We start from the raw sequence: 24,227 nt of genomic DNA on the forward strand, positions 1-24,227 counted from the left end.
CTTCTTCAGGTAATTTACCTGTGCATTTAGGGCCTACCCAGGCTTGATCATATATATACTACTTTCATTTGATGACGGAGTGTTGCTGTGCATGCCCAACTTTATGGCTTGGTGGGTCAGATAACACCCAGTTCATGAGGGGCAGCTCAGGTTTGATGGTAACTTTGTTGCCCATGGTCAAGTGTTTAGTCTCTAAGGCCCAGTTGGAAGCCAAGAACTGATTCGCAAAAGAGTAGTTATCTACAGATGAGGGCAGGGCATTGCTCCAAAATCCTAAGGGTCTATGCTGTAATTCATCCCACAGGGGCTTGCCAAAGGCTCCGAACACTAACTTGATCTGACACTGCCACTTCCAACACCACTGGATCTGCTGGATCATGTAGCCCAAGTGGCATAACAGCTTGCACAAAAGCCCAAACCTGTTTCAGAGCCTTCTCTTGTTCTGGATCTTACTCAAAACTATCAACTTTTCAGGTCACTCAGTAAATGGGCTAGAATAACACACCCAAATGAAGAATATGTTGCCACCAAATCCAAAGAGACCAGTTAAGCATCGTGCTTCTTTCTTGGTTGTAGGAGGGGCCAAATACAACAACCTATCCTTCACCTTAGAAGAGATGTCTCAACATGCCCCATACCACTGGATCCCCAGAAATTTCACTGAGGTAGAAGGCCTCTGAATTTTAGTTGGGTTTATTTCCCACCCTCTGACATGCAACTGTTTCACCAATAAGTCTAGATTAGTTGCTACTTCTCACTCACTAGGTCCAATCAGAATAATGTCATCAATGTAATGGATCATTGTGATACCTCGTGAAAGGGAAAGGCAATCAAGATTTCTGTGAACTAAGTTAAGACAGAACTGGAGAGTTGATATACTTCCGATGTAGGACAGTGAAGGTATATTGCTGGCCTTTCCAGCTGAAAGCAAATTGCTTCTGGTGGGCCTTATGGACAGGTATGGAGAAAAAGATTATTTGCCAGATCAACAGCTGCATACCAGGTACCAGATGATGTGTTAATTTGCTCAAGCAATGAAACCACATTTGGTACAGCACCTGCAATTGGAATTACTACCTGGTTAAGGTTGTGATAATCCACTGTCATTCTCCAAGATCCATCTGTCTTCTACATTGGTCAAATAGAGTTTAAGGGGGATGTGGTGGAAATCACCACCCCTGCATCTTCCAAGTCCTTGATGGTAGCACTAATCTCTGAAATCCCTCCAGGAATGTGGTATTATTTTTTATTATTATTTTTGTAGGTAGAGGAAGTTCCAATGGCTTCCATTTGGCCTTTCCCACCATAACAGCCCACACTCAACAGATCAGGGAACCAATGTGGGGATTCTTCCAGCTGCTATATATATCTATTCCAATTATGCATTCTGGAATGAAGGAAATAACCACAGGATGGATTTGGGGAGCTACTACACTCACTGTGAGGTACACCTAAGCTAAAACTTCATTGATTACCTGACCTTAATAAGCCCCTACTCTGACTGGAGGGCCACAGTGGTGCTTCAGGTCTCCTAGAATCAGTTCTAGTTCAGATCCAGTGGCCAGTAGTCCCTGAAAGGTCTGATTATTTCCTTTTTCTCAATGTACAGTTACTCTGGTAAAAGGCTGCAGGTCCCTTTGGGAGAAATATTAACAGTATAAATTTTCACTAGTGTACTGGGATCCTTCTTCAAGGGGACCCAACCCCCCCTTCATTCAAGGGGTTCTAAGTCTACAAACTGTCTTAAGTCTTGGAATTGATCAAGGGGCTGTGACTCTCTGTTTTTATGATTTGAGTTAGATTTTTGTTCACTTGATCTAGAACTTTTCTGCTTATACAGATCAAGTGAAAATCTAGTAGGCTTCCTATTTATTTCACTTTTTAGAACACTAACTAGCCAGCACCATAAGTCTGCATGAATCAGACTATTCTGACTGCTGCTTTGTCTCTGCTGTCCATTATGGTAACCACACTCACCTTCCCTTTGGTGATTGAATGCTGCCACTTGGCCCCTGCCACGCCAGGATCAAATTACTCCTACTGCATTTAGGTTTTTCCATTGAGTGGCTGCAGTTCCCACGGTAACGTCTCACTTACAGAGATAAGCAATCACGGAGATCTTCAAGGATGCTAGGACTCCACTCACCAAATTATTTCTCAAAGTATTGCTGAAAGGTATGTCTTCTAGACCAGCGGTCCCCAACCTTTTTGGCACCAGGGACCGGTTTTGTGGAAGACAATTTTTCCACGGATAGGGTTGGGGGGGGATGGTTCAGGCGGTTATGTGAGCGATGGAGAGCCGCAGATAAAGCTCTGCTTGCCCGCCTGCCGCTCACCTCCTGCTGTGTGGCCTGGTTCCTAATGGGCTGCGGACAGATACTGGTCCAAGGCCTGGAGGTTGGGGACCCCTGTTCTAGACACTCCCAGTATGGATGAGTAGGTCTTAAATGACAAATCCACTCTAACATTCCAATCTTTCTAAATCTCTGAACCCCTTCCTCTACATTAAACCAAAGGAGGTCAGGCATTTCCAATTCACATACCGTGGGAAATTTTTTGTCCATGTTTCAGTCAGATAACCAACCAACCAATTAGAGGCCTTTCTAACTTCGTCAGCTACATTAAATGCAGGATCTCTGCTTAGTGAGCTGTTAGAGGAGGTAACTGAGAGGATGTGAGCACTGGTTGACCCATGACCTGGCCCAGGAAATCAGAGGCTCCTTACCCGCCTCTGCTGACCTTGGGATGTATGTTCTGTTCATGTGTTGCTGAGACTATCTGGACTGTGTATGTGACTGACCTCCATTAAGGGAGGTTGATGCGGAAAACTACTCATCTTGCGACCACCCAAGACAAGCCTCATATATAGGTTCCTTTGTTTATTAAAACCACAATCTACCAATCTGGAGTGCTCTGCCTCTTTCTTTGGTCTCTCCCTGCCTTCTGTTAAATGGGGGCTAGTTTTGAATATCACCCAGGGAACTCCCAAGAATTGCAAACCAAGAATTGCAAACCAACAATTGGCAAGCCAGCCAGAAGACGGAAGAAATGGGTCTTGGGAAAGAGGCATGGATAGGGGAAATCCTGAGTTGGCCATTGACCTCTTTGTGGGCAGGGGTGGTACATAGTTAGATGTCTGTGGACTGCTGCATGACTACAGGGACATCCCAAAAATGCTGGCTGGTTTAATGTGTTTGTTTGAGGAACTACACACAGTGCACTGCAGCAAAGAAAGGAAACAAATGGCTGCAACTGTGGGTTGGTCTCTACTGTTGGCACTTCATCTGGCCACTGATGCCCAACTAGAAGCTGAAGCTCAAGTTAGACAGCTGGAAGAAGAGCTGAGGGTAGAGAAGGATGTGTGATTGTTCACTGCTCTGCTAGCTTTGGGGCAGAGCAGGATAATAAGTTGAAGACAATAGCATGCCTGTTTTGAAGAGCTAGGAGGGCACAAGCTGCTGCAGATTAAGGTGTGAGACAAAGGCTGAGACACTAAGACGTGGAATCCCTGGGAAAGTGAGGAGAACAAAGGGGAGAGTGTTGTGGTTATTGACAATGAAACAAGACGTAGCTGTACACCATCTGACCCCTAATACAAATGAAAAATTTAAATAATAATTACCCAGATTTCTGATAATAGAGAAATATACCCCAAAACTCCTAAGAGAAAAACTTGCATTCTTTCTCTTCCCATTGAAGTTGTAAGTCTTACAATGTCTTTGAAATGTAAATACCCCAGGAGCTAACTAAAACACTGCCCAGGATTGCTCGAGACTGGAGGGGGGAAAAAGGTGGCAGAAGAGGCTTTTTAAAACACATACTGCTATAGAAGCTCCCTTGCCCAAAATCAGTCCACAGCCTCTATATGATTATTGGTCAAGGGCAAATACAAATCTTAAGTCTTCTCCACAAATATTAGTAAAAAGCTTTATCCATTTGAGTGGCTAATCTTAACTTGTTCTGTCTGCCAGTCACATTTGGATTCAACTATTATTTATAAACTAGTGAGTTTTGTATTGCTGTACCTGATTCATGGCTAAAATTTTGAAATGAAAGTTATATGGTCTCTGTTTGTATCTGTCTGTATGCTTTTGTATGTCTATTTTTACCTGTTATATATGATATATTTCTACATCCGAATGGTATTGCCAAAATTAATTTATAAAAGAGCTCTATTTAATTGGTGAAGAAAAAAAGCTTTAATATCAATAGTGTACTTAGGTAAAACTAAAATTTAATTTTCTTTCATCTTTGAGAAGAACAAAGTTTCCTTGAACTATTGGTTTGTTCTTGATAAGATTATGAGAAGTTTTTCTTTACCTTTTAAGTAATCTACCTAGAAAACAAAGATTCTGTGTTTTATCAAAATAATTTTCTGCGCTTCATGTTGTCTTTATCAGTTCTTTCATTACTTAAGAAAACTGAGTCTTCTCTGTTAAAAGAGCTAAGATTTTTTATGACTATGTAACTTTCTGATTTTGCCTTCAAAGTCCTTAACTGACACTTTGGCTAAATAGATAACTAAATATTATTTCACAGTGACCTATAATACTATTTAAGCAAGTCTTTTAAAACCTTTTTTGATATTTTTGACAAACTTCCCCAAAATCAAATTCTAAATGAAGTCTTTTTGACTTCAAACTAACTTTGGGATTTTCCAGAGGGTCCCTGGAACATCTGAAAGATTTGTCCTCTCTCCTGATAAAAGAGAGATATTAGGGACTTCCCTGGTGGCGCAGTGGTTAAGAATCCGTCTGCCAATGCAGGGGATACAGGTTTGAGCCCTGGTCCGGGAAGATCCCACATGCTGCAGAGCAACTAAGCCCGTGCGTCACAACTACTGAGCCTGCGCTCTAGAGCGCATGAGCCACAACTACTGAAGCCCACGTGCCTAGAGCCTTTGTTCTGCAACAAGAGAAGCCACCGCAATGAGAAGCCTGCGCACTGCAACAAAGAGCAGCCCCTGATCGCAGCAACTAGAGGACGCCCGCGTGCAGCAACAAAGACCCAATGCAGCCAAAAATAAAAAGAGAGAGAGAGAGAGAGAGAGAGAGATTAAGCTAATTAGACTTATTTGATGTGTTAAATTTGATATGTTAAATTACTCTACTGACCACAGTAGAGACCAGCCCACTGCAGAAGCCATTTGTTTTCTTTGTTTGCCACAGTGCACTGTGTGTAGTTTCTAAACAAGCATGTCAAACCAGCCAGCATTTTCAGGAGGTCCCTGTACTCAAGCAGTGATCCACAAGCATCTAACATATGGTCCACCCCTGGCCACAGAGAAGTCGTGACCAACTCAAGGTACTTCTTTTCCCCCACAGATGCCTCTTTACCAAGACTCATTTCTCAGGTCTCCTGGCCGGCTCATCAACTGTTGGTTCAAAAACTGGCCCCCATACACAGAGGGCAAGGAGACACTGAAGAAAGAGATAGAGCATTCCAAATTGGTAGGTAGCAGTTCTAATAAGCAACAAAACTTATATACAAGGCTTGTCTTGGGCAGCTGAAAGATGAGTAAATCTCTGCACCAGTCCACCAGAATCTTAAAAGTTTATATAGAGGCATTAACTAGGTTCAGTCACATACACAGTCCAGATGGCCTCAACAACACATTGCTCTTTCAAGGCTGCATCCTTGAAAATGGCTCCTAGTGTTGGAACAGTGAATAGAATGTACATTCCAAGGACAGGGGAAGAGGTGAGTAGCCTCTGATTGCCCAGGTCCAGCCATGGGTCAACCAGTGGTCACGTCCTCTCAATGACCTCCATCAACAATAATTCTAGTTATTTTAAAAATGATGTTACAGAAATAACCAAATTCCCTTGTCAACTGCATTACAATGAACTCTCATCAGATCTTTAACCATGGCCATTTTAAAGTCTTTTGTCATTTACAGACAGTTATTTTTTTACTGATGCTTTTGCAAAAGTATTCCTGCAAAAGTGCTTCATATTCAAGGAGATTCATGGAAAAGACTGACATATACAGGCTTCTGATAAAGAAGATTATACCACTGAACTGAATAAGAATTCACAGAACTCTAAGGAAAAAAAGGATGAATTTATAAAACTGCTAACCAAAGATCAAGATCAACAAGAATTAATTATATTAGACTAAATGAACTGATGAGGATGATTATAATTTTTATGCGTTTTTGTTTGAAACACTGTTGGTTCTTTTATGCTTTGTTTTTCCGTATTTAAGATAATCTTTATCTCTTTTCTCAAGTTATTAGCAATTTGCTAACATATACCTTTGTAAACAAAGATGAAACGTTTATCTTTTTCTCCCTACCTGATCCCTCCAGGATTCAGAAACTCTTGGTGAGTAATCTTATTTTATGGCAACATACTTATTTGCATAAGTTCAATAAGAATCTGTTTTCATTGAAACAGGACACAATTGGAAACTTGGTTATATTATCAAGGCTTTGATTGGAATGTCATATTTTAAAATGTGCATAGAATCAGATATGATCAGACAGCTTTAATGAACAGCATATTAAGAACTTCCCTTCCCATGAACAGTTGGGTTGAGAATATGTTCTATCAACTCACCTCTGTTATTGCTCAAACTCCTATTTTGACTAAGTTGCATGCCTGTATGCAGCAGAGGAGCACCCTGTCCATCAGCCCACTGTCTCTGGAAATGCAGGTGCTACTAGGCCTGTGGAACATGTAGATCCTTCAAATGTCTCTGCCCTTATTCCTATGGCGGCCCCTGGGTCCTGTAGAGAGGTAATAGAAGAAATTCCCATTAATGCCTGGTGTACAGATGGATCTAGTCAGGGCAACCCGCCCACATGCATTTCAGTAGCTATTCAGCCCAAACTGACACCATCTGGATGGAAACAAGAATGAACCATAGCAGCCTATGTGCTGAACTCAAAAATGTAGCTGGTGATCACTCATGAGCCCTGGCTATTAGCCCTTTGTACTGACAGTTGGGCTGTTCCAAAGGGTTTAACCTTATGTCTTGGATAATGGGAAACCAAAGGATGAATAATCACAAATAAGCCCTCATGGAGTCAGGATGTGTAGAAAGACATTTAAGTTCATCTGCAAGAGACTGAGGCAGTCCTCACTGTCTTCCACAGCAGACTGGGTGCGTATAAAGAGTGGCCACTATAGCACTCGGGTGTGATGATGTATTACCAAGGATGCCAGATTGCCCTTGGAATACAGTGACTTGGCTAATGCAGCAACAACATGTCCTGTTTGTTCTAAACAACAGCCAAGGCAACTGCCAAAGGAGTCTGGGGCCATCCACAAGAGTTCCCAATTGGTGAGGCATTGGCACATTGATTATATTAGCCTCCTCTATCTCACTGAAGGTGCTAAATACACTTTGGTTTGTGTGAACACTGTATCTGGCCTAACCCAAGCTTTCCATTGTTGCCATGCAAACTAGGCTGCCACCATTAGGAGACTAGAGAAGCTGAGTACCATGTACAGATACCTTCATAGAATAGACAGTAACTGGGGGTTCACATTTCAAATGTCATGGTATGCAAGACTGGCAAAAGTACATGACATTCAGTGGAGGTTCCATCTTCCCTATAGCCCACAAGCAGCAGTGTTGGTAGAAAGGAAAAATGGAATATTAAACAGCAGATTAAATTACTAACAGGTAAAATGACCTTGGCTTAATGGACTAAAATATGGTCCCAGGCTTTATTACATTTGAAAGATCAAACAGTAGGACCTGTTTCCCCATATGCCAGACTGGTTAATACACCCAACACCGTGAAGGTATAAAAAGGTATGGAAGTCGTGGAAGACAACTATTGTTCGACTATCATCATGGATCAACATGCTATGCTGCTGAGAACACCAAGCCCCATCACGCCTAGGGAAAGTGTTATCTACTGAAATTTGCAATGTTGCAAATCCCAATCATCCCACCAGGATGGGTGAGTTACTTTGCACCTCTGGATGAAGGAGAACTACTCAATCTCCACTGGGATCCTACCGTCCTACTGCAAGTCAGACCTACTGAAGCACAACATACCTAGAATGGAACATGCACCATTGAAAGAGGGGAGAAGGTGGAAGTCCTGGTCAGCATATCCCACCCGCTGTCTATCTCCTCATGCCTGACAGTGCTGCCTCCCCTGGCAACATGTATAGTATGCGCAACCAGGTCAGATTCCTAAAGCTGCAGTCATGTTAACATCTACATATCAGACAACAAGTGTTATTCCTATATGAGAAGACTTCCCCATAGAAGTTCCTGCTAAATATCTGTCTTTCCAACCTTAGACTTCTGCTGTCCCTGTCCTGTGGTGTCCAGTCACTGGGTGGGCACAGTTTCCACCGCCAGGGTCATTTGGCCATTGTCTTTATTCCTAACATTAGCCTAGAGAACATTATAGCACACATAGAATCCCTTACTAGATTCACCAAACAAGACTTAAACGATAGCCAGCAAAGCCCTTCTTTACTGAACACTGACAAATATCTAAAGAGAAAAACCATCCTCTAAAATAGGATGGACTTGGACAGTATTACTGCCTCACAAGGAGGCACCTATGCCACTACCCAAACAGAATGTTCTATGTTCATACCTGATGAGTCTACTAATGTATCATCTTTATTAAATCACATGAGGACACAAGTGAATGCCCTGAGTGATCCAATCTCACTAGGGCACTTAGTAAATCAATGTTTTGGATCATGGGGTTCTTGGTGGGAAAAAAATTGTTACTTATATTGAGAATCATTATCTTTATCTGTGTTTTCTCTTGCATGTGCTTATACTGTTGCTGAGGCAACTACCTCCAATGTAGCCAGAGAGCTACCAATTGAGCCACATCCATGGTATTAAAACTCTTTGCTGATTACTTAGAGACACTGCAGAAGAGGAGGATGTATAAGATTGTAAGAGCTGGTCACCAGGGATGGAGTATTAGAGGAGGTTATTGAGAGGACTTGACCTCCAGTTGACCTGCAAGCTGGACCTGGGCAATGGATGGCTGCTTACCCATTCCCCTGTCCTTGGAATGTACATTCTGCTCACCATTCCCACACTATGAGCTGTTTCAAGGATGCAGCCTTGAGAAAGTAACGTATTGTTGAGACAATCTGGACTGTGCACATGACTAAACTTTTAAGATGCTGGCTGGTGGGTGCAGAGATCCACTTGTCTTGTGACTACCCAAGATAAACCTCATATGTAAGTTCCCTTGCTTATTAAAACTGCCACCTACCAATCTGGAGTGGTCTCTTTCTTGGGTCTCTCCTTGTACTCCAAGTATGGGGGCCAGTTTCAATCACCCAGGGACTCCCAAGGTTGCAAACCAACATGAGCCCATATCAGTAAATTCGGCCTGATCCAACTTAATGTTCCTTCCACCATTACCCTACATTCTTAGTATACATTCGTACAATTTCCCCAGATTTCTGCTTATATAAATTAGAAAACTCAATTAGTTCATTTGGAGTGTAGTGCACTCCCTCATGGATCACACTTTGTACCTCATCTTTAGAGGCCTGCTGGGACCTGAGTATAGTTATAGGTCTAGAAGCAGAGAAGGGTGATGGGAGTGGACCCTGAGGGGTCTCACCATGATCTTGTATGGCAACTGCCTAAAGGGAGGCAATTACCATTTCTTCAAGCAATGCTATGTTAATCCCCATAGACAGGTGGAGAGGACCATACCACTGTAGGAGGGGAAACTGGGAGTGGAGATGCTGCTGCCGGTAGGGGTAAGGAGGCCACTTCTTCTATAGTTGGGAAAGACACTTTTCCTGGGGCTGAGGATATCAACTCAGCTAGGGGTAAGGAGGTCGATTCCACTGAAGATGGGGAGGCCGCTTCCACTGGGGGTGGGGAGACCTCTTCCACTGGCAAAGAAGATTTATCAGTATTTAGGGGCTCAATGTCTCCAGCTTCATCAGCGTCTTCCCACACATTTCCATCCCAATTTGCAGGATCCCATTATTTTGTAATCAATGCCTTCACTTTAACAGTAGACACTCTGCAAGGCTGAGTTAAATTTGTGTTGTAACTCAGCCAATTACAAGGTGAAGTGCTGTGTTTGACTTTCAGCAATTTTAGCTCTGCTTCTACAGGAGATAAGACTCTTATTCAAGGCACACAGAGAAGCTCTTAAGTCATTTACATGACACTCGAGCTAGGTATTCAAATCCCTGAGCTTATCCTTTTCTTATACCACTTTGTCCAGCAACATTAGAAGCAACCAACCACATCATTTAATTCATTAATCTTCAAAAAACGTTGAAAAGTATCATTCACTGAGTCACTTAGCCTCTTGCTTCTTATAAGTGGTTGATTAGGAGTATATATTTTGTGTATCTCTATAAACAGTTCCCATCATGGACTATTAATGTTCTCTTTACTACTGGAAATAGAGTCATCAGTGTCTTTAAATCTGATCACATTAGAAGGCCAATTCCAGAAACAACAGAACCAAATTATTTAGGTCTATTACCCATTTTGAGTTAATTTTTGTGAAGGGTGTAAGTTCTGTGTCTACATTCATTATTTTGATAATTCTCTTCAGTGGTATGTGTTCCTTTCTTTTTAGTTTTTGTGTATCTATCGTAGGTTTTTAATTTGTGGTTACCATGGGGTACATATATATTGAATACTACTACATATACTTCTTTTAAACTGGTAGTCATTTAAGTTCAAACACATTCTAAAAGATCTACATTTTTTACTCCCCTCCCCACATTGTTTTTGATGTCATATTTTATATCTTCATGCTTCTCCCTTTACTGTTTATTGCAGTTATAGTTGCTTTTACAACTTTTTGTCTTTTAATCTACATGCTGGCTTCTTTAAATGATCTTCAATTCTTACTATATATTTGCTTTCCCTAGTGGGATTTTCCTTTTCTTATAGATTCTTCTCTCCCATTTAGAGAAGACTCTTCAACATTTCTTTTAGGGTATGTTTAGTATTGCTGAATTCTTTTAGCTTTCGCTTGTTTGAGAAGTTCTCCTCCTATTCTAAACAATGAGCTTGCTGAGTAGAGTATCCTAGGTTGCAGGTTTTTCCCTCAGCACTTTGAATATATCATGCCACTTCCTTCTGGCCTGCAAAGTTTCTGCAGAGATATTAACTGGTAGTTTTATGGGGATTCCCTTGTATATGACTCTTTTTCTCTTGCTGCCTTTAAAATTCTTTTGCCATTTTATTTTATTTATTTATTTTTGGCTGTGTTGGGTCTTCATTTCTGTGCGAGGGCTTTCTCTAGTTGCGGCAAGTGGGGGCCACTCTTCATCGCAGTGCGTGGGCCTCTCACTGTCGCGGCCTCTCTTGTTGTGGAGCACAAGCTCCAGACGCGCAGGCTCAGTAGTTGTGGCTCACGGGCCTAGTTGCTCCGCGACATGTGGGATCTTCCCAGACCAGGGCTCAAACCCGTGTCCCCTGCATTTGCAGGCAGACTCTCAACCACTGTGCCACCAGGGAAGCCCCTCTTTTGCCATTTTAATTGTGGTATGTCTTGGTGTGGGATCTGTTTGGGTTCATCTTGTATGGGACCCTCTGTGCTTGCTATACCTCAATATCTATTTTCTGTCTTCAGGTTTGGGAAGTTTTTAGTGATAATTTCCTCAAATACATTTTCGATCCCCTTCTTCCTCTCTCTTCTCCTTCCGGGACCCCAATAATGTGTTTGTATTCTTAATGTTATCTCAAAAGATCTCTTAAACTGTTCTTTTTTTAACTTGTTTTTGTTTGACTTTCTTCTTGGATGATTTCCATTATTCTAACTTCCAGATCACTTACGTGCTCTTCTGCTTCATTTAGTCTGCTATTCATTCCTTCTAGGGTGTTTTTTGTTATTGAATTCCTCATTTCTGATTGGGTCTTTTTTATATATTCTAGTTCCTTGTTAAAATTCTGTGTTCACCTTTCTCCTAATTCAATTAACATTCTTACTACAGTTGCTATAAATTCTTTATCTGGTAAATTGTTTTCCATTATTTGCTTTTTCAGGGTTTTCTCTGCCTTTTCCTTTTGCTTAACTTTCTCTGCCTCTATGAGTTTAGGTGAAACAGTTACCTACTGTGGTCTTAAAGGGGTGTCCTTACATGGGAGCATCCTTATGCAGGCTACGTGTGCCCAGTGCCTTTGGTGGGAGAGCTGGATTTGACGTGGATGCAAGTCACGTCTTTCCTCAGGGTGTGCTGGCAGCTATCGCCTTGGTAGGAGGTGGGGCTGGAGATGGAGGTGCTAGTGCTGGAGCCAGGTGTGAGGTAGGGTTTCCCCTCTGCTCAGTGGCCATCACTGCCCTATCAGGGACAGGGTCTGCTCCCAAGTTGCTGGAGCAGAAGTCCTGAGGGTCAGGCCCAAGCTGGCTCTGTTCCCTTAAGTGTGTGCTTTCCCCTCTGCCAGCATTGGGACCCTTGACCCAGAGGAGGAGGAGTGCTGAAGCAAGGGGGTCCCCCTAGTGCTTTCAGTTTCACCACAAACAATGGTCCAAGCTGTCTCTGATGCACTACCTGTGCAGGTATCCACATTGTTTCCCTCACTCTGCTCACATGGAGTATTGGGTCCAAGTCCCCTTTGTCCCTCACAGCCAATCACTCCCCCTAGCCTTTGCCAACAGCCAATCACTCCCCCTAGCCTTTGCCACCCCTGCCCTATTGTGGAGCCACACCACAGGGCAGGGAGTCCCATTTGGACTCTCAGCATGCATCTGGGGGTGAGCTGTGGTGGACTGGCCACTGTCAGAGTTCTGGGCTGCTTCTGATGTGCTGCTTGAGTAAGCGCCAACAATGGCCACTGCCGTCCCACCCAAACGTTGCCCTGGGACTGAGTCACTTCTGCATCCTTCTGAGCTTTCTCCCAGACCATGGCAGCCCTAAATCCAGTCCTGTGCCGCAATGTGGAGTAAGCGAGGGCTGGAGCATTCACATGGCTCAGGCTGGGGCACTTGCTGAGGCAGTAGCAGGAAACTGGCAGCCACTTGAAGAGTCCTTACTCTGGCCTCTCCGCCCTGCCTCAGGGGCAAGCCAGCACATATGCATGCCTCAGGAGTGGAGTCCAGGCTTCCCTAGCCCTCCTGTTAGTTCCAATGGTCCCAATCAGTCAAGGGTGATCATCTCCCCTGCGCAGGACCCCAGGACTGGGGCATCCAATCTGTGACTTGACCCACTCACTTTCCAGGGTGAATCTCCACCCATGGAGTCTCCCTTTTCCCCTGAGTCCCCTCCCAGGGACACTGGTTCTGACCTGATCACTTCTCTTCCCTTCCTATCTGATTATGTGTGGATCTTTCTTACAGCCCTGGTTGCGCATGAGTCTTTCTAGCAGTTTCTAGTTTTCAGTGAGAACTGTTCCACATGTAAATGTATTTTTGATGTGTTTGTGTGGGGAGGCGAGTTCCATGTTCTCCTGCTCCGCCATCTTGATCAATCCCTCAATGTATTTTTTTTTAATTTTATTTATTTATTTTAGCTGTGTTGTGTCTTTGTTGCTGCGCACAGGCTTTCTTTAGTTGTGGCGAGCGGGGGCTACTCTTCCTTGCGGTGTGCAGGCTTCACATTGTGGTGGCTTCTCTTGTTGTGGAGCATGGGCTCTAGGCACGCGGGCTTCAGTAGTTGTGGTGACCAGGCCCGGTTGCTCCGCAGCATGTGGGATCTTCCTAGACCAGGGCTTGAACCTGAGTCCCCTTTGTTGACAGGCGGACTCCCAACCACTGTGCCACCAGGGAAGCCCTCTCAATGTGGTTTTGATTTGCATTTCTTTAGGGACTGTTTATACTGACCATCTTTCCATATCGTTATTGGTCATTTGCAAATCTCCTTTGGCGAATATTCAATCTTTGCCCATTTTCAAATGGACTGTCTTTTAATTATTGAGTTGCAAGAATTTTATTTTTATTTTATTTTATTTTAATTTTGTGGTACACGGGCCTCTCACTGCTGTGGCCTCTCCCGTTGCGGAGCACAGGCTCCGGATGCGCAGGCTCAGCGGCCATGGCTCACGGGCCCAGCCACTCCGTGGCATGTGGGATCTTCCCGGACCAGGGCACAAACCCGTGTCCCCTGCATTGGCAGGCGGACTCTCAACCACGGCGCCACAAGGGAAGCCCAAGAATTTTATTTTTGATATAAATCCCTCATCAGATATATGATTTAAATATATTTTCTCCTATTTTGTGGGTTGTCTTTTCACCTTATTCATAGTGTCCTTTGAATCCCAAAAGTTTTTAATTTTGAGAAGTCCAATTTATGTATTCTATTCTTTTGTCATTTATGCTTTTGGTGTCATGTGTAGGAAACCATTGCATAATCCAGTCATGAAGACTTCTTTATACTTTTCTTCCCTTATATTAAGGTCTATGATCCATTGTGAGTTAACATTTGTGCATTGCCTGATGTAAGGATCCCAATTCATTCTTTTGCATGTGGATATACAGTAACTCCAGCACCATTAGTTAGAAAGACTGTTCCTTCCCCACTGAATTGTCTTGGCACTACTGATGAATTTCAATAGATCATAAATGTTAAGGGTTATTTTTCTGGACTCTCATTGAATTCCATTGATGTGTATGTCTATCCTTATATAAATACTGCAGTACCATACTATCTTGATTACCGTAGTTTTACAGTAAATTTTGAAATTGGAAAGTGTGAATTCTCCAACTTTGTTCTTTTTCAAGATTGTTGGTTATTCTGGGTTCTTTGTATTTCCATATGAATTTAACATTTGCTTTCCAGTTTATGCCATAAAACAGATGGGATTTTTATAGGAATTCCATTGAATCTATAGATGAATTTGGAGAGCACAGCCATCTTAAAAATCTTAAATATTCCAATCTATGTACATGGGATGTCATTCATTGATGTAGATATTACCTAACTTCTTTCAAGTATGTCTTATACTTTTTAATAGACTTTATTTTTCAAAGCAGTTTTAGGTTCAAGTAAAATTGAGTAGAAGATACAGAGACTTCCTATATACCCCTTGCTCCCGCACATGAATAGCCTTTCCAAATAAAAACATCCTCCATGAGAGTGGTACATCTGTTACAACTGGTGAACCTACATGGACAAATTATTATCATCCAGAGTCCATAGTTTACATTAGAGTTAAATTTTAATGTACATTCCATGGGTTTAGACAAATGTATAATGTCATGTATCTACCATTATGGAATCATACAGAGTTGTTTCAATGCACTAAAAATCCTCTGTACTCTGCCCATTCACCCCTCTTCCTCCATAATCCCTGATAACAACTGATCTTTTTACTGTTTTCATAGTTTTGCCTTTTCCAGAATGTCACAAAATTGGAATCATATAGTATGTGACCTTTTCAGATGGACTTCATTCACATAGTAATACACATTTAAGTTTCCTCCATGACTTTTCATGGCTTGATAGCTCTTTTTTTTTTAGCACATTTTAGGAATATTTAGTGATATTCCATTGTCTGGATGTACCACATTTTATTTATCCATTCTCCTACCAAAGGACATCTTTGTTGTTTCCAAGTTTGGGCAATTAAGAATAAACCTGATATACAGCCAAGACATGGAAGCGACCTAAATGTCCATCAACAGATGAATGGATAAAGAAGATATGGTGTGTATGTATGTATCTCTGTGTGTGTGTGTGTGTGTGTATACATATATCACACACACACACACACACATGATAGTATATTACTCAGCCATAAAAGAAAATAAAATAATGCCATTTGCAGCAACATGGATGGACCTAGAGATTAACATGTTAAGTGAAGTCAGACAGAGAAAGGCAAATATCATATGATATCACTTATATGTGGAATCTTAAAAAAATATACAAATGAACTTATTTACAAAACAGAAATAGACTCTTGGACATAGAAACTTATGGTTACCAAGTGCGAAAGGATGGGGGAGGGACAAATTAGGAGTTTGGGATTAACAGATTAACACTACTACATATAAAATAGATAAACAATAAGGATCTACTGTATGGCACAGGGAACTAAAATCAGTATCTTTTAATAACCTATAATGGAAAGGAAACTGAAAAGAATACATATGTATGTGTGTTTATATATATATGAATCACTTTGCTGAACACCTAATACTACATTGTAAATCAACTACCCTTCAATAAAAAGTTGTTTGCTTTGGAAAAAAAGAATAAAGCTGATATAAACATCCAAGTGCAAGTTTTTATGTGGACATAAGCTTTCAACTCCTTTAGATAAATACCAAGGAGCATGATTGCTGGATCATATGGTAAGAGTATGTTTACTTTTGTAAGAAACTGCCAAATTGCCTTCTAAAGTGGCTGTACCACTTTGCATTCCCACCAGCAAAGAATGAGAGTTTTTGTTCCTCCACATCGCTGCTAGCATTTGGTGTTGTCAGTGTCCTGGATTTTGGTCATTCTAATAGGTATATAGTGGTATCTCACTTTTGTTTCAGTTTTCATTTCCCTTATGATATATGATGTGGAATACTTTTTCATATGCTTAATTTCTACCTATATATCTTCTCTGGTAGGGATCTGCTAGGGCTTCTTGGCCATGTTTTAACTGTGGTATTTTCTTATTGTTGAGTTTTAAGAGTTCTTTGCATATTTTAATAACAGTCCCTTTATTAGGTATGTCTTCTACAAATATTATCTCCAAGGCAGTGGTTTGTCTTTTCATTTTCTTGACAGTCTTTTGTACAGCAGAAAATTTTAAGTTTAATTAAGTTCAGTTTATCAATCCATTTTTTCATAGACTGTGCCTTTGGTGTTGCATCTAAAAAACCACTGCCAATAATCTCCAAAATTTATAAGCAGCTCATGCAGCTCAATAACAAAAAAACAAACAACCCAATCCAAAAATGGGCAGAAGACCTAAATAGACATTTCTCCAAAGAAGATATACAGATTGCCAACAAACACATGAAAGAATGCTCAACATCATTAATCATTAGAGAAATGCAAATCAAAACTACAATGAGATATCATCTCACACCGGTCAGAATGGCCATCATCAAAAAATCTACAAACAATAAATGCTGGAGAGGGTGTGGAGAAAAGGGAACACTCTTGCACTGCTGGTGGGAATGTGAATTGGTACAGCCACTATGGAGAACAGTATGGAGCTTCCTTAAAAAACTACAAATAGAGCTACCATATGACCCAGCAATCCCACTACTGGGCATATACCCTGAGAAAACCATAATTCAAAAGGAGTCATGTACCAAAATGTTCATTACAGCTCTATTTACAATAGCCAGGACATGGAAACAACCTAAGTGTCCATCTTCAGATGAATGGATAAAGAAGATATGGCACATATATACAATGGAATATTACTCAGCCATAAAAAGCAACGAAATTGAGCTATTTGTAATGAGGTGGATGGACCTAGATTCTGTCATACAGAGTGAAGTCAGTCAGAAAGAGAAAGACAAATACCGTATGCTAACACATATATATGGAATTTAAGAAAAAAAATGTCATGAAGAACCTAGGGGTAAGACAGGAATAAAGACACAGACTTACTAGAGAATGGACTTGAGGATAGGGGAGGGGGAAGGGTAAGCTGTGACAAAGCGAGAGAGAGAGGCATGGACATATATACACTACCAAATGTAAGGTAGATAGCTAGTGGGAAACAGACGCATAGCACAGGGAGATCAGTCGGTGCTTTGTGACCTCCTGGAGGGGTGGGATAGGGTGGGTGGAAGGGAGGGAGACGCAAGAGGGAAGAGATATGGGAACATATGTATATGTATATAACTGATTCACTTTGTTATAAAGCAGAAACTAACACACCATTGTAAAGCAATCATACTCCAATAAAGATGTATAAAAAAAAAACACTGCCAAAGTCATCTAGATTTTCTCCGATGTTATATTCTCAAAGTTTTACACTTTTTTACATTTAGGTCTCTAATCTATTTTGAGTTCTTTTTGTGAAGGGTATAAAGTTTGCATCTAGATTCTTTTTTTTTTTTTTTTGCATATGGATGCTCAGTGATTTCAACACCATTTGTTGAAAAAACTATTTTTGGTCCATTGTGCTGTCTTTGCTCTTTTGTTAAACTGCATGGTACTGGAATAAAAATAGACACAGAGACCAGTGGAACAGAATAGAGAGCTCATAATTAAACCCTTGCATATACAGTCAACTAATATTTGATAAGGAAGCCAGAAACATCCAGTAGGGAAAGGATAGTCCCTTCAACAAATGCTGTCAGGAAAACTGGATAACCACATGCAGAAAAATGAAATTGGACCCCTATCTTACGCCACTTACAAAAATTAACTTGAAATGGATCAAAGACTTAAACATAAGACCTAAAACCATAAGCGTCCTAGAAGAAAACACAGGGAAGAAACTCCCTGACATTGGTCTTGGCAATGCTTTTTTTGATGTGGCACCAAAAGCACAAGCAACAAAAGTGAAAATCAACAAGTGGGACTACATTAAACTAAAAAGCTTCTGCACAGCAAAAGAAACGATCAACAAAATGAAAAGGCAACTTACAGAATGGGAAAAAATATTTGCAAACCATGTATCAGATAAGGGAGTAATATCAAAAAAATATAAAGAACTTATATAATACATACAACTCAATGATTTAAAAAATCCATAAATGGGCATGAGAACTAAATAGACATTTTTTCAAAAAAGAAACCCAAATGGACAACAGCCACATGAAAAGATGCTCAACATCACTAAGCATCAGAGAAAAGTAAATCAAAGCTACAATGAGATATCACCTCACACCTGTAAGACTAGAAGTCATCAAGAAGACAAGAGATAACAAGTGTTGGCAAGGACGTGGAGAAAAGGGAACCCTTGTGCAATGCTGGTGGGATTTGTAAGCTGGTTCAGCCACTATGGAGAAAAGTGTGGAGATTCCTCAGAAAATTAAAATTAGAACTAACATATTATCCAGCAATTCCACTTCTCAGTATATATCCAAAGGAATGAAAGCTGGTTAACAAGAGATATATGAACTCCTATGCTTACTGCATCATTATTTACAATAGCCAAGATATGGAAACAAACTGATTTTCCATCAATGGATGAAAGGATAAAGAAGATGTGATATGTATAGATGCAATGGAATACTACTCAGCCATGAAAAAAGGAAATTCTGCTCTTTGCAACAACATGGATGGACCTTAAGGACATCATGCTAAGTGAGGTAAGTCAAACAGAGAAAGACAAATAATCTATGATACCTCTTATACGTGGAATCTAAAAAACCCAAACTCATAGTAGCAGAAAATAAAATGGGCTTTACCAGGCGTTGGGGGATAGGAGAATGGGAGAGATGTCATTTAAGAGTAAATACTTTCAAATAGATAAATAATTCCTAGAGACCTATACACAGTACAGTGATTATAGACAACAAAACTGTATTAAACATTAAATTTGCTAAGGAACTAACCTTTTTTTTTTTTTTTTTTGCGGCACACAGGCCTCTCACTGCTGTGGCCTCTCCCGCCGCGGAGCACAGGCTCTGGACGCACAGGCTCAGCGGCCATGGCTCACGGGCCCAGCTGCTCCGCAGCATATGGGATCCTCCCGGACCGGGGCACGAACCCGTGTCCCCTGCATCGGCAGGCGGACTCTCAAGGACTGCACCACCAGGGAAGTCCAGGAACTAATCTTAATTGTTCCCAATATTAGAAGAAATGATAACTATGTGATGCAATAGAGGTGTTAATGGTACAATGGCAATCATACTGCAAAATAAATGTATCAAATCAATATAATGTACACGTTAAACTTACAGTGTTATATGTCAAATACAACTCAATAAAAAAATTAAAAATAGAAAGTCATCAAACCACAAAAGAAGAGATAAAGAGAGGAAGAAAGGAATAAATGAACTACAAATAGCCAGACACCAATTAACAATGTGATAAGACCATACGTATCAATAATTACTCTAAATGTAAACTAAACTCTCCAATCAGAAGACCACGAGTGGCTGCACAAATTAAAAAAAACAAGCAAACCAAGACCCAACTATATGATGCCTGCAAGAGACTGACTTCAACTTTAAGGACATATATCGATTAAAGAGAAGGCCTGGAATAAGATATTCCATTCAAATGGAAACCAAAAGCAAGCAAGGATAGCTATACAGTAGTCCCCCCTTACCCATGGAGGATATGTTCCAAGATCCCCAGTGGATGTCTGAAACTGCACAGTATAGAAGCATATATATATGTGTGTATATATATATATATATATATATACACTATGTTTTTTCCTATGTATACATACCTATGATAAAATTTAATTCATAAATTAGACATAATAAGACATTAACAACAATAACTCATAATAAAATGGAACAATTCTAACAATATACTGTAATAAAAATTATATGAATGTGCTTTTTCTCTCTCTCTCTCAAAGTATCTTATTGTACTGTACTCACCCTTCTTCTTGTGATGATGTGAGGTAATATAATACCTACATGATGAGATGAAGAGAGGTCTGTGGTTGTGTGTCAGGAGCAGACTATGTCAATGATTGGGGATTCCAGGTGGGACAGAGTGGAATGGTGTGAGATTTCATCATTCAATTTAAAATTTATGAAATAAAAAGGATCATAAGAGACAACTATAAACAACTATGCCAATAAACTGGACAACCCAGAAGAAATGGATAAATTCCTAGATACAACCTACGACAACTGAATCATGAAGAAACAGAAAAACTGAATAGATTGATTACAAGGTAAGGAGATTAAATCAGATTCAAAAACCTTCCAACAAACAAAAGTCCAGGACCAGATGGCTTCACTGGTGAATGGTACCAAACATTTAAAGTAAAATTTACACCAATCCTTCCAAACTCTTCCAAAGAAAAACAGAAAAGAAGGAAACACTTTCAAACTCATTTTACGAGGCCAGTATTATCCTCATAACAAAACCAGGCAAGGACACCACAAAAAGAAAATGACAGGCCAATATCCCTGATGAACACAGATGCGAAAATCCTCAACAAAATATTAGCAAAATGAAATCAACCCTATAAAAGAATCACAGACCATGATCAAGGGGAATTTATTCCAGGGAAACAAGGATGGTTCAACATCTGCAAATTAATCAATGTGATATACCACATTAACAAAATGAAGGGTAAAAATCATATGAACATCTCAACAGATGCAGAAAAAGCATATAACAAAATTTAACATCCATTTATGATTTTAAAAAATCTCAACAAAGTGTACATAGAGGGAACATACCTTAACATAATAGAGACCATATATGAAAAGTCCAAGCTAACACCACATTCAATGGAGAAAAACTGAAACCTTCCTCTAAGATTAGGAACAAGACAAGGATGCCCACTCTCATCACTTTTATTCAACATAGTATCTGGAAGTCCTAGCCACAGCAATTAGGCAAGAAAAAGAAATAAAAGGCATTCCAATCAGAAATGAAATAGTAAAACTGTTGCTATTTGCAGATGACATATTGTATATGAAAAACCCTAAAGACTCCATCAATAAATTCTTAGAACTGATGAACAAATTCAGTAAAGTTGCAGGATACAAAATCAGAAAATGTTGCATTTCTATACATTAATGATGAACTACCATAAAGAGAAAATAAGAAAACAATCCCTTTTACGACTGCATCAAAAAAAATTCTTAAGAATAAATTTAACCAAGGAAGTGAAAGACCTGTACACTGAAAATTAGAAGACATTTATGAAAGAAGAACAACTAAATGGAAAGACATTCCATGTTCATGGACTAGAAGAATTAATGTTGTTAAAACGTCCAAACCACCCAAAGCAATCTAAAGATTCAGTGCAATCCCTATCAAAATTCCAATGGCACTTTCCAAAGAAACACAACAAATCTTAAAATTTCTTTGGAACCACAAAATACCCCAAGTAGTCAAAGCAATCTTGAGAAAGAAGAACAAAGCTGGAGGCATCACACTTCCTGATTTCAAACTATATTACAAAGTCATAGTAATCAAAACAGTATGGTATTGGCATAAAAACAGACACATAGATCAATGGAACACAGTAGAGAGCCCAGAAACAAATCCATGCATATATGGTCAATTTATGACAAAGGAGCTAAGATATACAATTCAGAAAGGGCAGTCTCTTCAATAAATGGTACTGGGAAAACTGGACAGTCACATGCAAAAGAATGAAACTTGACAACTACCTTACACCATACACAAAAATTAACTCAAAATGAACATAAACCTGAAATCATTAAAAAGAACTCCTAGAAGAAAAAATAGGCAGTAATCTCCTTGATATTGATATTGGTAAGAATTTTTTGGATTTGACACCAAAAGCAAAAGCAACAAAAGCAAAAATAACAAGTGGGACTACATCAAACCAAAAAGCTTCTGCACAGTAAAGGAAACCATAACCAAAATGAAAAGGCAACTTACCAAATGGGAGAAAATATTTACAAATCATATATCTGATAAGGGGCTAATATCCAAAATGTATAAAGATCTCATACAACTCAACAGCCAAAAAAATCCAATTGAAAAATGGGCAGAGTATTGAAGTCCTAGCCACAACAATCAGATGAAAAAAAGGAATCCAAATTGGAAAAGAAGTAAAACTGTCACTGTTCGCAGATGACACAATACTATATAGAAAAAAATCCTAAAGACACCACCAAAAAACTACTAGAGCTCATCAATGAATTCAGTAAAGGTTCAGGATACAAAATTAACATACAGAAATCTGTTGCATTTCTGAACACTAACAATGAAGTATCAGAAAGAGAAATTAAGGAAACAATCCTATTTACTATCACATCAAAAAGAATAAAATACCTAGGAATAAACCTACCTAAGGAGGTAAAAGACCTGTACCCAGAAAACTGTAAGACACTGATGAAAGAAACTGAAAACAACACAAACAGATGGAAAGCTACACCATGTTCATGGATTTGAAGAATCAATATTGTTAAAATGACCATACTACCCAAGGCAATCTACAGATTCAATGCAATCCTTATCAAAATGCCAATGGCATTTTTCACAGAACTAGAACAAATAATTCTAAAATGTGTATGGATACACAAAAGACCTCGAATAGCCAAAACAACCTTGAGAAACAAAAACAGAGCTGGAGGTACCATGCTCTCTGGCTTCAGACTATAGTACAAAGATAAAGTAATCAAAACAGCATGGTACTGTCACAAAAACAGACATATAGATCAATGGAACAGGACAGAAAGCCCAGAAATAAACCCACACATTTATGGTCAACTAATCTACGACAAAGGAGGCAAGAATATACAATGGAGAAAAGTAGTGTTGGGAAAGTAGTGTTGGGAGAACGGGACAGCTAAATGTAAAAGAAGGAAATTAGAATATTTTCTTACACCATATACAAAAATAAACTCAAAATAGATTAAAGACCTAAATGTAAGACCAGAAACCATAAAACTCCTAAAAGAAAACATAGGCAGAACACTGTGACATAAACTGCAGCAATATTTTTTTGGATCTACCTCTTAAGGTAAAGGAAACAAAAGCAAAAATAAATAAATGGGACCTAATTAAATTTAAAAGCTTTTTCACAGCAAAGGAAACCATCAGCAAAACAAAAAGACAACCTACTGAATTAGACAAAATATTTGCAAATGATATGACCGATAAGGGATTAATATCCAAAATGTATGAACAGCTCATACAACTCAACATCAAAAAAACAAACAACTCCACTAAAAAGTGGGCAAAGGGCTTCCCTGGTGGCGCAGTGGTTGAGAGTCCGCCTGCCGATGCAGGGGACACGGGTTCGTGCCCCGGTCTGGGAAGATCCCACATGCCGCGGAGCAGCTGGGCCCGTGAGCCATGGCTGCTGAGCCTGTGCGTCCGGAGCCTGTGCTCCGCAACGGGAGAGGCCACAACAGTGAGAGGCCCGCGTACCGCAAAAGAAAAACAAAAAAAAGTGGGCAGAACACCTGAATAGACATTTTTCCAAAGAAGACATATAGATGGCCAACAGGCACATGTAAAGATGCTCAACATTGTTAATCATCAAAGAAAGGCAAATCAAAACCATTAGATATCACCTCATGCCTGTCAGGTGGCTATCATAAAAAAAAACCCACAAATAAGAAATGTTGAAGAAGATGTGGAGAAAAGGGAACCCTTTTGGTATACTGTTGGTGAGAATGTATACTGATGCAGCCACTGTGGAAAACAGTAGGGAGGTTCCTCAAAAAACTAAAAATAGAACTACCATATGATCCAGCAATTCCACTCCTGGGCATATATCCA

Source organism: Grampus griseus (genome assembly GCF_964374135.1).
Source record: "Grampus griseus genome assembly, chromosome: X".
Lineage (NCBI taxonomy): Eukaryota > Metazoa > Chordata > Mammalia > Artiodactyla > Delphinidae > Grampus > Grampus griseus.